This window comes from Buteo buteo, chromosome 18, assembly GCF_964188355.1.
Source record: "Buteo buteo chromosome 18, bButBut1.hap1.1, whole genome shotgun sequence".
NCBI lineage: Eukaryota > Metazoa > Chordata > Aves > Accipitriformes > Accipitridae > Buteo > Buteo buteo.
The window spans coordinates 1,577,150-1,591,038 of NC_134188.1; the positions used below are offsets into that span (position 1 = coordinate 1,577,150).

The window sequence follows — 13,889 nt, forward strand, 5'->3', positions numbered from 1 at the left end:
TTTTGCCAATGGAAAGGGGAGAAAACAGAAAACAAAACTTGTGGGTATCTGTCTCCTGGGTTGAGATGGATACCCACTGTTTGCTGGACTATTTCTGTATCCAGCATCACCAGGGATCAGATAAAATATGGGATCCCTGGAAACCACATCAGGAATTACCTTTCTGAGTAACTAGTAGGCAGTAGGACTATGCTCCTGCATGCTATCTGCCTATAAATGTAATGTAACTTCAGCAAGCCAGAGGACAGTGTTGATTATTCTGTTGTCTTGCTTTCATTCTGGAATATGAAGTAGCATAAGAAGAAAATTTTCCTGCTAAGATTACGGATGTTTGGGGAATATGCTGAGTTGCGCAAGGAACACGCAGGCATTGTATATATGGATGTGCCTGGCAGACATTTGCCAAGACAGAGGTTTTCTGCACTGGTTTACCTTTGGTTTCTAAGGATATGAAACTGAGAAAATTCGGTGAAGCTCAATTCAAAATTAGCTCCTCTAAAGCACGGAGCAAGTACTGGCAATCCAAGCAGGTACATTTTGTTGTTTGAACTTTCAATATGTTTTTGGCAGTGCTAAGGTGGGGACCATCCATCCTTCCCCAGAGGCTCTTCAGGCTCTCTGGAGGATCACTGCCAGCCTGCTGCCCCTGGTGAGGAAGCCATATCCATCAGCTGCCTCCTGAGCACTTGCAACCACTGGAAACTGTAATCAAATTGGACAAGAGGAGAGAGCTCGAGTGTGCCGAATTCCTTCAAATGTTATGAAATGAGACAGCTGGGTAGAGAGAAAGGGTATTTGTGTCCGTGCTGAGGAAAAGGTTAAGAAGCTCATTCACCATTGGACATCAAAGAATCAATATAGGCAAGATGCTCTACCAATTGAACTTGATTCTTTCTGCTGCTCTGGGGACAATTTTTTCAGCATCTCTCTTAAGTATGAGGGAACTTTCTGCATCTGATGTTAAATTGTGTTTAATCACTTTTACATTATCGGTCACTTTCACCTAGCTAAGTGATTATCATTGTATTGCGCAATGGATTTATCAATTCTTCTGGATTTATTCCCTTCTGCAGGTTTGATACAGTGGTTTACTAAAAAAAAAAAAATAAAAATTCTAGCTTCTTTACTAAGAATGCAAATTTAAATAATTCCTGGCTGATACTTTTATCTTGCTTTTGAGGCATTTTTTTTTGCACCTTTTGTTCCTCAAAACATATTTAAATAGCTCAACTAACATGGGAAACAGGTAAAAATGTATTTCCTCAACAGCTGCTGTCTACCAACTTCTGTTGTATACCAGCTTCTATAATCCTCAAATCTAAGATGCTGAAACTGGAATCAATGATCCTCATAACATATGTAAGATATTTTAAATAGCAAACTAAAAATGCTAAAGGCCATTATATGTATTTAAGTACTTAAGTATAAAGAAAAGTGGTGTTTTTTTTCTGAAGGATCAGCTGGCAAATTTTACATTGCTTCAGTTTTCAGTAAAAGGCTTTCCACTGCTGCCAGACAGCAGTGGAAAGCTATGCTGACTTTAAGAAGGAAGCTAGAAGAGAGGAAATATTCACATACTAACTTAAAAGAATCATAGTTAAACCATCTGAAACTAATACATACACAGGATACTGAGGTTGCATGTTTTTCCCTGCTATGTGCAAGAAATAATAATTTATATTAAGTTACTTGCCATGTTAAAATGATTGAGCCTCATGTTTTTTGCATGGTTTAGTACTTCCAAAGTGGGACAAGTAATTATCTCTTACATAATAAACCATCTGCATGGATATAATTAAACATTTGCTCAGTTGTATTTTATATTAAACCAGAAAAAGAATGTGGTTAAGCAGCATTTATCATGCAAAAGATGCCAAAATCAGCTGAAAAATCCATCTATAACATCCTGGTTAGTTGCTAAGCTTTTGAAGGGGTCTTGAATAGATCTCAAATGTGATGCTGCATAACTCAGGTTGACATGGTAACGTGCATAGTAAGGAAAATCTCAGCTTTATTAGCAACTTCATTTTAATTCCCTCCCCTTTTCATATGCTCCCCTCAGTTTCTGGAGTAAATGTATCTTAAGAGCCTCTGATTGTAACTCATAATTTTTTGGCATAATTAAGATGGTGTGCTAGTCTTTTATTTTGTAGGCAGCAGAATAGTAACAGGTCTTTGAGATGAATCCCTAGCAGCATTTTTTAATGACCATGTTAAATTTAGTGCTGTTCTGAGAGAGATTATGTGTATTGCTTGGTTAATGGGATGCTTGCTATATTAGGACTGATCTGGCAGCACTCTGCCAGAGGAGACAGGCGGAAGAGAAGAAATTGTCTCAATATAGCTACTCTAACAAACATATAAGCTGTTAAGGGTCAATGGCTAGAACCATAGGCCCTGAAGACTCTTGCTGAGCAGACAAGACCAGAAGGGCCAAAGCTTTAGAACACAGGCTGAAGGAATGATAGCAGGGTAAAAAAAGGACCCTGTAAGATGGAGGCAAGAGCAAGTTTACAAGAACAAAACTGAGACATAGTCAACACTTTTGGGATATTTGGATAAAACTGAGGCTTCATAGATGACCATCACAAAACTGTAGGTCTTAAAGTAATACAAACAGATCTTTACATTGTTTTAAAATAATTCTCTCTAAAAGCTTTATTTCTTCTGCAAAGTGAACAATACTTTGTTTTTAGCAAGATTTCATATCTTTATGAATTCCTTAATTATCTTCTGTGCATGAGAGAGCACTACAGATTGGTGTATGGTGTGGGATGCGTCTGGCACCTTATAGCACGTGATGGAGAGGAGGGAGGGAGGGAAGGAACTGCAGAGCCAGGAAGTCGTCTGAGGAACACGGCAGTCAGAGCAGGAAAGCAAAGTGCTATGCTGGATGAATGCATCAGGTGCAGACAGAACTGAAGAGGAGAGTCAGAATCTGTTTTACTGTGTGACACTTGACAGGTCTACTAGATACAGAGTCCCAAAGGTACTCCAACTCATCCAGCCTTTTGGGTAAGTCATGGAAGATTAAATAGAGTACTTCAGCTCCGAGCCTGATTGAGGGATGGGAGAACTGTGAGATTCCACAGAGGATAAATAAAGGCAGACTCGGAGTGACCAAAAAAATGTTTAGCTGAAGCTTTCCCTGCAACCATGACCTTGGTCACTCTTCAACCCCCCAGAATAACTTACCACTTAGAAAAGTGAGATTTTATCATCACACTAGACAGCAGTGTTATGAAGTGAGAAATGAGTGTTTAAGTTTGTCACCTGGCTTTACAGGGGAACCTTGATTTACCATGGAAATACTGACATCACTGTGAGAGATCTCTGACAAGGGAAATCTAATCAAGGAATTAGAAACACTTGAAAAGAAACCTGACATATGAAATAACAGAAAAGATCTTCCTCTTCTCTGATAACTGTGTAATTAACAAGATTGAAAAATGGTTGAAACTAGCTTCCATGAGAGCTTCTGGGTCCATGGTAGCTCCGCATGTCTATTTAAGATCTGATTCCATCCACAATGGCATTCCAGAGCATCAAAAAAACTAGCCATTTTTTAAACTGACAAGTAAGTTTTCTGTTGTTCAGATAATTCTAAATGTAATAACCCTGGTAAGATTAAAGTGAGGAGACAAAACAAGAATAATTGTTTGGAGGCAGTTTCCCCTAGGCCCACACCATCCAAAAGGGAAGAAAGAAAAGAGAAATTTTAATGTCACTATCTACTGCAATATCATCAATTAAATGTTAAGCTTAAAAACACTGGTTTTCCACATGGACTTGCTTTACTGAAGCTTCACAAACTTAAACCACGCATGATTTAAGGTTCTTTATTTTAAAGCTATAAAGAGGTATAATTCTGTTTATGTAAAACAGCCCTTCATAATTTTTCAAGGGATTTGTTACACTAAACTTTCCTGTACTAAGGCAAAATTAATTAGTTCTTCAAAACAGGAGACTCTGAATTCCACTTTCATGGCAAATTAGGTTTTGCATTGTTACCATCTAAGAGCATGTGGATTAACTTGCTTAATACTACTTTCCTTCCTATCAACAATGGTTTGAATGTAATCGTAAGGTTTGTGTTTGAATGCTTTCCGGTTATTAATGGTAACAGCCTCTTTTTATCAAAACTCATGTTTAAGACTATCTGTGAATATATTTCATGTTGACTGCATCTAAACTTTCAAGATGTAACCACATGGACAAGCAGAAGAAGAGTTACCTGGTGATACAAAACTGCCAGCTACCCTGTTCTCTTACAGGCCTCATTAGTTTCCCCACAAAAGCACAGTTACTGTATAGATAACAATGGCCCTATTCCTTACCAAAGGACTGAGCTGACAATCCACAGAGTTTTAAAATTACAGAAGATGTCTATCTACCTGTTGTGGGTTTGTGTGGCGGGGTTTTTGGTAGCGTGGGAGGGGCTGCAGGGGTGCCTCCTGTGAGAAGCTTCTAGAAGCTTCCCCAGCTCCAAGCCGGACCTGCCTCTGGCCCAGGCCGAGCCCATCAGTGACGGTGGTAACACCTGTGGGAGAGCAGATTTAAGAGGGGAAACCTGCAGCGGAGAGGGGAGTGGGATGTGAGAGGAGCACTTATGCAGGTACTGAGGTTGGTGAAGCAGGGGCAGGGGGGGATGCCCTCCCCAGCCCGTGGTGAGACCAGACAGCAGGCTGTCCCCCCAGCCCATGGAGGGGAGCGGGGGAGCAGATGCCCACCTGCAGCCCGGGGAGAGAGGAGCCCACGCCGGAGCAGGGGGATGGATGCCCCCCAGGATGGCCGGTACTCCGTGGGAAAGCCCGTGCTGGAGCAGGCTGTGCCTGAAGGACTGCAGCCCATGGGAGGGACCCACGCTGGAGCAGTTCGTGAGGAACTGCAGTCCATGGGAAGGACTTGTGTTGGAGAAGTTGGTGAAGGGCTGTCTCCTGTGGGAGGGACCCCACGGCGGAGCAGGAGCTGAGTGCGGAGTCCTCCTCCCCCTGAGGAGGAAGGAGCAGCAGAGACAAGGGGTGAGGAACCGACCCCAGCCCCCATTCCCCATCCCCCTGCACCACCGGGGGGAGGAGGGGGAGAAACTGGGAGTGGGGTTGATGTGGGAAGGAGGGAAGGGTGGGGGGAAGCTGTTCTCAGGTTTGGTTTTATTTCTCATTATCCTTGTTTTGATTTGATTGGTAACAAATTAAACTGATTTTGTTTTTTCCCCAAGTTGAGCCTGTCTTTTGCCCGTGACCATAAGTGGTGAGCTATCCCTCCCAGTCCTTATCTCCACCCATGAGCGTTTCTTTCTTTTCTCCTCATCCCACTGGGGCTGGGGAGGAGGAGTGAGCGAGCAGCCTCATGGTGCTTTGTTACTGGTTAGGTTTAAACCACGACACTACCCCAGCCCAGAGTTTTTGCCTTACCTTTTCTAATGAGTAATGCTAAATAGCAGCTCTTAAAGATATATGATTTTTAATCATTCCAGATCATTGTCATTTAGACTGGCTGAAGAGTTTTCAAGGTCAATTTTTTGATGAACTTTGGGATAATTCTAGTTTGGTGCAGTAGAACTGGAGGTACCTGGAACTGTCCAGAAGGGTAGTGTGTTGGGCAGATTTCAGTTTTGTATTTAGGCTTCTAAAGTCTGAGTCCAGTTTTAGGCATTTAATTACTTTCTTTGGGGGAAGGGGAGAAGACTGTTGGTTATGTTTACTTGCTTTCTCCATTTACTAGCTGTTTAGTTCACCTGAAAGACAGTCTCTAACCTTCATTCTTTTTCCTCTTTATTTTGGTTATCTGTGTGTCCCTGACACAATCTGTGATGACTGTGGGAATATTACGCTTCGATCTGATTTTACCTCAAGACATGTTACCACAAGAGTCACAACTACTTACAGTATCATTGCTAATTAAAGCAGTCTGCCCTATGAGACATAAAAGTATTACTGCCTGTATATTTACCTTAATTTTTCTTTAGCAATAAGGCATTTAGGATTGGTATCTGTGATCATAATTTTTGTCTTTTACCTGATGAACCTTACAGCAGTGCACAACCTTATGGTGGCTAAGCATACCTGAATTGGCATCAACAGAGATGTTATTAAAGAGTACTTCTCTAGATCTTATATTTTCAATAATTTGGAGATAAAATTATTTGTTGCTCAGCATCTTAAAAAAATACTTACTATTTATCTGTGCAGCAATTGTATTAGACAGGCTGAAATCTTTAACATTACCATGATAGTTTGGAGGTTGAATCTGCTCTAAATTAACTAGAATTGGATTTGCAGCCGTAATGTAGATAAATCTTTAACTAAATGTCACAAAATCAATTCTACCTGCTGCCGTGCTTAGCCATAGGGTGGTCAAGTGGAAGGACCATCAAGTAAAGGAGCCTTTTCAGACCACGTAAGCAATAGACCAGGATCCCTCCATAGGACACAACCTGCATGAGGAGAGAAGTGGTAGTCTAGTTAAAGCAACAGCCAGTGCCTTATGCCCCTAACCTGCGAATGAACTGCGGGAGAGGATGGCATCCAAATCCTCACTCAGAAGAGATACATGCTGCCCAAAGGATCTGATTCTGGTTGTAACAGGAGGTGTGGAACCCAGCAGACACTGCTTGACAACCTTGTATGGCCAGTGCATCACAAAAAACGGCATCTAGGTGGTGAAAAAAATACTCCTATACAGGGACAATTTGAGACACCTCCCCGGTCACTAATGTCTTCCCACTTAATTTCTCTTTGAAAGACCTGAGATTTCCCCCATTGTTTCCTTTTTACTGCCCTCACACATCCTTTATTGATTTGGGAGACACTGGCTGATTACGTTCCTGAGAATGAGCTGACGTCTATCCCTCCCTCTCACAAAATCCTGCCTCAGCTACTGTGATGTTCCAACCCTCTTCTGACTGACAAGACCTGCATGGCAAAAGAATTATTTGGGGATTTACTTCAAAAGTGCCAACAGGTGGTGTAGAATTTCACCCTCTGAATTCTTTTGGGAAGCAGGATCTTTTTAAAAATAGTGTTTGTAAAAATTCATTCCCAACCCCAGCCCCTCTAACTTATTTTTAAAACACTGGTAAATGAAACTACCACATATGCTGTTCTTAGGTCATTCCAAAAACCGTGTGCAGTTTGTGCATTTATATTCATAAAACATTCCAGCTTTCTCTCAAAATGAAAAAGACACTCCCCAAATCCTCAGCTTAGAGCATGTGAATACTACTGAGATTGAGCTGAGGTTATTGTGAACATACATATTCTAAATTATTTAAAATGCTTCTGCCAAAGGTTAGCAGTCAGCAAAGAATATAAATTTACTTTAATTAGTCTGAACCAAAGACCAGCAAGAATTCAGATCCTACACTTCAGAATTATTCTAATTCAGCTTCTTGGCAACATGGAGAGGAGGAAGATTATAGTAACAGTTTACTCAGATATTTATCTTGCTATACTACATGATGATGGAGAATATTTTGGAGACGAATAGAGTTGTTTCACAGGTAGGATTTGGCCTGCCACATGGATAGCTAATTTATAATTGATAATCCCAAATGACAGGGTTTTAGGTTCAATTTGTTAACCAGTACAGGCAAGCAAATCAAATCAGACAAACAGCTCTTTAAACATGCCCTTCATAATATTTGAAATAATAGTATCTGAAACATCTCAACAGCATTTGAAAGAAAAAAGAATTAACAGACGTAAATCTGACAAACCATGCTGGAGGTCTTTTGTTGACATAGTTAAAATATTCATAGAGTATCAAAAAGTTAAATACCATAATTTTCCAACACAAAACATGTTCACTTTACAATGGGACCTCTTTCCAGTGGACAAACATGTAGAAATAACTTTAAGAATGTTTCATCCAATGACCAGCATGGAATTATATCTGCTGTATGCAAAGAGAGTTAAGTCCTGGTCTATAGTCTGTTTTAAAACGATGAATTTCTTGAAAAAGTCAGTGATAAGCAAATATATGAGACAAAAAAGAGTCTTTAACAGTGAGTGATTTTACCAGATTCAAAAATCCAGTTGTGCAGTTAGAGAGGATATTGTCTTTTGTTAAAAATATCCTCACTGAGGAGAAATACAGAAGGACAGATAATATAGCAAAAAACTTTTTATTTACTCGTTATTGTAAATCTGGACGAGTGAAATATCAACAACAGACATATCAGAAATCATCAGTGAGAAATTTTACAGCCAGAAACACTAAGGACAAAGAGGAATTAAAAAAATATATATTGTGAACAAAATTAATCCTAGCAAAATCATAGGTCTGTTATTAGAAGCAGCTGAACTGTTATTAGAAGAGTTGAAATTGTCCATAACAATGCGGAAGAGAGTGAAGTATTCAACAAATATTTCTGCATAATGCAGTCCCACCCCAGTCATGAATGCCATATGTTTTTGCCTAAAATAATACGTAAATAATTTTTAATACACGGGTAGTTTAACTCTAAAATTAACGTTGCTATTCAAGAAATTAAAGAATATCAAAGAAGTATTAAAAACCTGGATAAAGCCAGGGTTATAGTAGGATTTGGACAACACAAAAAAATAGGACCTTGATTATATAATCCTAGCTATGCTGGACTCAGTAGCAGGTAAAATAACTGAAGGCCTGATACGTGATGTAATCAATACAGAGAGTGATTGTGTAATTAGTGCCAACGAGCATGTTAAATTAGGTAGACTTCTGGGTGAGATTGCCAAATATGATTGAGAAAGGTGACTGCATCGACATACGCTTCTGTAAAGCAACAGACATACAGCAGTACGTCAATCTAATTAAATGATTAGCATTATACAAAATCAGTGTAACACGTAATAATTAATTAAAAACCGGCTAAATGACAGATCTCCAAAAGTAACTATAAACAGCTAATCATTATCCCTCGGGTAATTCTTGAGGAATTTGTCTGTGCTTTTTCAGAGTGAGGTTTTCCCAAAGCGTTTCTGGTGCCAGGACTCTGCCAGCCCACCCCGTGCCTCTGCAGTGCCCAGCTGGCTGGTGCAGCTCCAGTTGCTCAGATCCCTGCTGGGAGCTGGCACGGGCTGTTTGCTGAGACGGGCATATGCCGCCGCCGCGCTAGCACCGGTTCCCTGGCCTGCTTTGGCATCCCGAGAGCTGAGCGCCAATCTGATTCGAAGTGGAATGAGCTCTAAACACACCCTTGACACTGCTGCCTTGGGGGATTGAGCCCCACGTTTTAGATAATGCTGTCCTCTGCTACTACATAAATTTATGAGCGATCTGAAGAAATACTTAACAGCATTAATGGTGAAATTTGCAGATGACATAAAATGCATAAAGCACTAAATAATGCAAAGAAAAAACAGTTTTTCTGTAGGGAAACTGACATCCTTTAGTAAGCCAGGATCATTTGAACGTGCTTTTTGAGACAGCTGAATGCAAGGTCATTCAGCAGGAACAAAGAATGTAGGTCACGTTTAGAAGACCGGAGACTGTGTCCTGGAAAGCAGTGACTCTGAAAAGGATTTAGGGGTCACAGTGGTTAGCCAACTAAAGAGAAGCTCGCAGAACAAATTTCCAAGGCATTTGGTAGAGCCTTCAGATACAGGAGTGTTGGGCGGTGACATAACTGTATCCAATTCTACTGCACACTTTTGACAAAGGTGCTTAAAAATTGGAAATGTTCAGAAAAGCACTGTTGGAATACTGTTAGATCTGAAAAACCCAATTAACAGTAACAGAGAGGAGAAGTCCAAGTTGCTTACTTTATCCAAAGTGGGATTAAGAATTGACTGTATTGTGGTTTACAAAGTTGCGTTACAGAGGGCTCCGGAAACACACAGTATTCCAAAGTCTGTCCAACGAGGAAAGACAGTTTTGTATTAGCAAAACAGTATGCTCTTTTAACGGGGCGACTACGTAACTGTTGAAACAATTTACAGAAGCTTTGTTTCTATTTAGAATTGCATTGTTTTAATTTAGGTGGAGGACAAACATGTGAAAAGGTGAAGGAAAAGTATCTTTTAAGTGCTTTAAAAAGAAAAGCACAGCAAGAGTGCATGACAAAGGCAAACAGACGCTACAGTATTGCATTATGTCTTCATGTTAAACACAAAACTGTAAATGAACAAAATAATACATTTTAAAAGATACTTTCCTATTGGGTTTATACTTTAGTATTGATTTATATCGTATTCTTTTAAGCTTTGTGTTTTTTTAACATAATCAGAATTAAGGTCTTTCTTGACCATCTGTGAAATATTTTGCACACTTAGGCTAGCCGTGAATAATACATGTCAGAGAGATGTAAACACCAATGGGAGAAATAAATTATGTACGTGAACACAGGGCACTATAGCTAAAGTAATGAGCTGAAACGTAAGAAACTTCCATTAACCTGATCGTCAGAAAAAAAATTCCTTATAATTGGAGGAATTCAACTTTGAAGAGATGTCTCCTTTGGGAAGTAGAAGCCCCATTACCTGAGACATTTAAAATGAACTGGACAAAACAGCACTGAAGAATGTTAAAGAACAATCCTTCATCAGGACCACGATTGTCTTTTCCATCTCTAATCTTTGTGATCTCCTAGTTTTTCTTATCATTTAAGACTGTCATGAATATTTTATTTGATTGTTGACCTACAAATGAAGTGGTTTAAAGAGTAGAATTTTAATGCAAGATTAGCAGAATTCTTTTAAAATTAGTTTCCATTCTCCCATCAAGTATACCATGACCAATATTGCCATATCTATTATGGCTAAACACAGACAAAGAGATTTTCAAAAGCAATAGACTGAAAAGCAATACAGCTGGTGAAATAGTCAATGCAGAGGTGCTTAATTTTTAGGAACGTGCATTTGAAAAATGACGATCTCTAGTAAGGTCCCCATTGACCACAGGAGAAGAATTAAGTGCCTGAGAACAAGATCAACAAAAACTAAGCTGGGTGGTAAGAGTGTGCTGAGGACAGAGTTGTACACTGAATTCTGAATCTCTTTGGTGTTCAGGTATTTTAATGCTGTTACTCTTTTGAGCAGAGCTTTCCTGAAGATTTTAGGTGCTTGTTGTTACACTTTCAAAAACTAAGGAAACAAGTGTAGCCAGAAGGCTCCTGTTTCCGTGATCAGAGCGCTCCTCCAAGACAATGAAGACACAGCAACAATTAATTTTTCTCCTTTAGGGAATCTCCTGTCTCCTAAAAGCCTATCTGTGGACTGTTCTAGGGGAAAAGGGAAGTGCTCCATCCCCTTCTTCTTTTGAGCCTCTTACAGTTTTTGTAGACTGAAGGCTTCGTTTGCCTTCAGACAGATTAAGCAGGAGCCTCTGTTCTGATTAGAGGTCTATCACTGGCAGCAGGGCACCCCGGGCTTAAGTCCCTACTCCACTGATTGTTTCTGGATTTATGGATATAAAACACATAAATGGTCCGTAATACAGACACACAAAGCCATCTTTTGTCCTTCCCAAGTGCCATAACCACGAGGTTACAGACTAATTCCCTCTCTCTGATCTAATGCATTTTTAATTCCTTCAGAGTACAAAGTGGAGCAGCTTCAGCAGAAGGGACAGACTGTGTTTTCTTCCCATCCATGTCCCCCTGGACTGTGGGCTGTTTACCTGACAAGCAGAAGAGAGTCGAAGTCTTTGTCGCACAAAGGAAAGCGAACCAGGTCCTTCACCTCGAGAGTGTTTTAACCACTGAGTTTTTTATATTAAAAGGAAGAGTAACCAAGCCTTTGAAGAGAAAGCATCAGTTACGGCTGAATTTTTGTGTGGAGGCTGACTTAGCAAAGGTGCTCCCAGACCTGAGGGGCTTGGGAATAAGAGGAGCCAGTCAGTCAGGTGAAGCCTGAGACACCTTTGGGCGAATTCATCTTCTGGGAAATTTAAGAGTAAAAAACTGTAGCGTCTATGGAGGCTAGCCACCTCCGAGGTCAGCCGTAACTAAGCGAGCGGCGTGAGGAAGCCTGGCTCCAGTTTTAGCCCCCAAACTCCACGTCAATCCCACCTTCAGCACCCAGCCCTGTCACGGGGCTTTGGGGACCGGGCAGGCCTCCCGTACTTCGGGACCAGGCCAACCTCGTAGAAACGCCGAGCGACACATTTGGTAAAAATACTTCTAAAAGCGTGGTGGTTTTTTTTTTTTTTTTTTTTTTTTTTGGACGCACGGCCGGCAGCCGCCCCCGCCACGCACGGCTCGGGCACATCTCACCGGCCGGGGCTGCCCGGGGGCGGCGGGCAGGCAGCGGCCCAGAAATTACCTCAGGGGGAGCCCAGCGGGAGCGTCGCCCGCCGTCCCAGCCCGGCCTCGCCTCTCCCCCGTCCCGCCCGGGGGGGTCGCAGAGCGGGGCAGCGGGCTCCCCTGGCACCCGCGCTGCCCGGGGCGGGGGGACACAGCTCCGGCGGTCGCCCCGCAGCGCTGAGGGAAGGGAGACGAGGGGGAGATGGCGGCGGCGCCGCCCTCCGGAGAGAGCGGCGGGGAGAGGCTGGTGTGAAGAGCCGCATTTCAATGAGGGCCGGGCTAATGCAAATCCCTGCAATCGGCAGTCAGCAGAAGAAAGGCGAAGCAGCTGCAGCCCGGGCTCTCCCAGCAGCGCGCTCCGGCCAGGGGAGGCGTAACAAAGGCAGCGTGAGCCGCTTTCTGCGGCAGCTCCTGCGATTCTAAGGCGGGTGGTCGCCGGAGGAGGGCGGAGGGAAGCGGGGGGGAGCGCTGCCGCTACTTCGGCCGCTTTCCCCGTTTGGAGCCGCCGTCTTCCCTCCGCGCCCCGCCGGCAGTGCGTGAGGCAGAAGGTGCTCGCCGGGCTGCGGAGAGCAGGTAATAAGCGCCCGGGGCCGGGGCCGTCCCTGTCCCTGTCCCTCTCCTGCGCTGAGGGGCTGAGGCGCGGCCGTTGGGGCGCGGCCGTTGGGCGCCCGCCGCGGCGCGCTGCACCTGTGCCCATTGTGTGAGGCGGCGGCGTTGGCCTCGGCCGGGCGCCGCAGCCCCGGCGGCGTCTGCCGGTTGCCCGCGCCCGGCTGCGGGAGCCTGAGGCGGGAGGCGCGGGCTGCCCGCCCGCCCGCCCCGGGCAGCGGGGCGGCTGTGTGTCCGTCTGTCCGTGTCTGTCCGTCCGTCCGTCTGCCTGCTGGCAGCCCCGGGGGACCGCGCTCGGTGCCTCGCCCGGAGGCGAACGCACCGCGGTTTTGTCACCGCGGGGTTGACGCCGCGCTCCGCGGGGCTGAAGTGCTCGGTGCCCCCTTCGGCCGGCTGGCTGTATTTCAGACACGTTTCCCCTACCCCAGCAGAATAAACCCCTTTTCTTTTTTTTTTTTCTTTTTTTTTTTTTCTTGGCGCCGCTGCCGCATGTACCCACGTTTCCCCCCCATGACTTAGTAGTCGGTGTGCTGCGTGCTCTTGGAGTGATCTTCGCCGGGTCCCGGTCACCCCCCTGCTTGTTTTTTGTCAGCGCGTGTGATTGTTTTGTATAATTGCTCACCCACACCGGCCTTATAAATAATTCTTTAACAGATTTATAGGGTGTGAAGCGTTGGGCATGGTGGTTTTCCAGGGGTGTGTCCTTTCATTTTTATGTATCTGTATGTATACGACTATCTATATGCACGCACACGGAAACATCTGATCAGATCAAATTGTTTAGGATATTTCTTTGTCTGCTCTGACCTTGTGGTCTGAACACGCTTTTCTGTAAATAGCAGGACTGTGGTGTTCAAGGGGAGCTCTATTTCTGTTTTAAAGGGCGTAAGCGGGAATTACAGCCCTTATTGATTAAAGCACAAGTGTGCGGAAGAAAGGGCAGTGACTCGCACTTCTTCCTCCCCCCATCCAAAATTAGTGAAGCTGAAAGTCTCTTAGAAAAGTATATCTTCATGTAAACTTGATTTTTCCTTTTTTTTTGTATGTGTGTGTTTGA

General features: G+C 43.3%; 1 protein-coding gene across 2 annotated transcripts in view; it reads left to right on the top strand.

The window, feature by feature from the left end:
* Positions 1-12,613: 12,613 nt before the first annotated feature.
* DCLK1 (doublecortin like kinase 1) overlaps positions 12,614-13,889 on the top strand; it is a 242,367-nt gene continuing 241,091 nt past the window's right edge. For both annotated transcript variants that reach the window (XM_075050574.1, XM_075050573.1), the window contains exon 1: positions 12,614-12,799. The gene's annotated coding sequence lies outside the window, so the exon portion shown is untranslated. The remainder of the gene's footprint in view (positions 12,800-13,889) is intronic.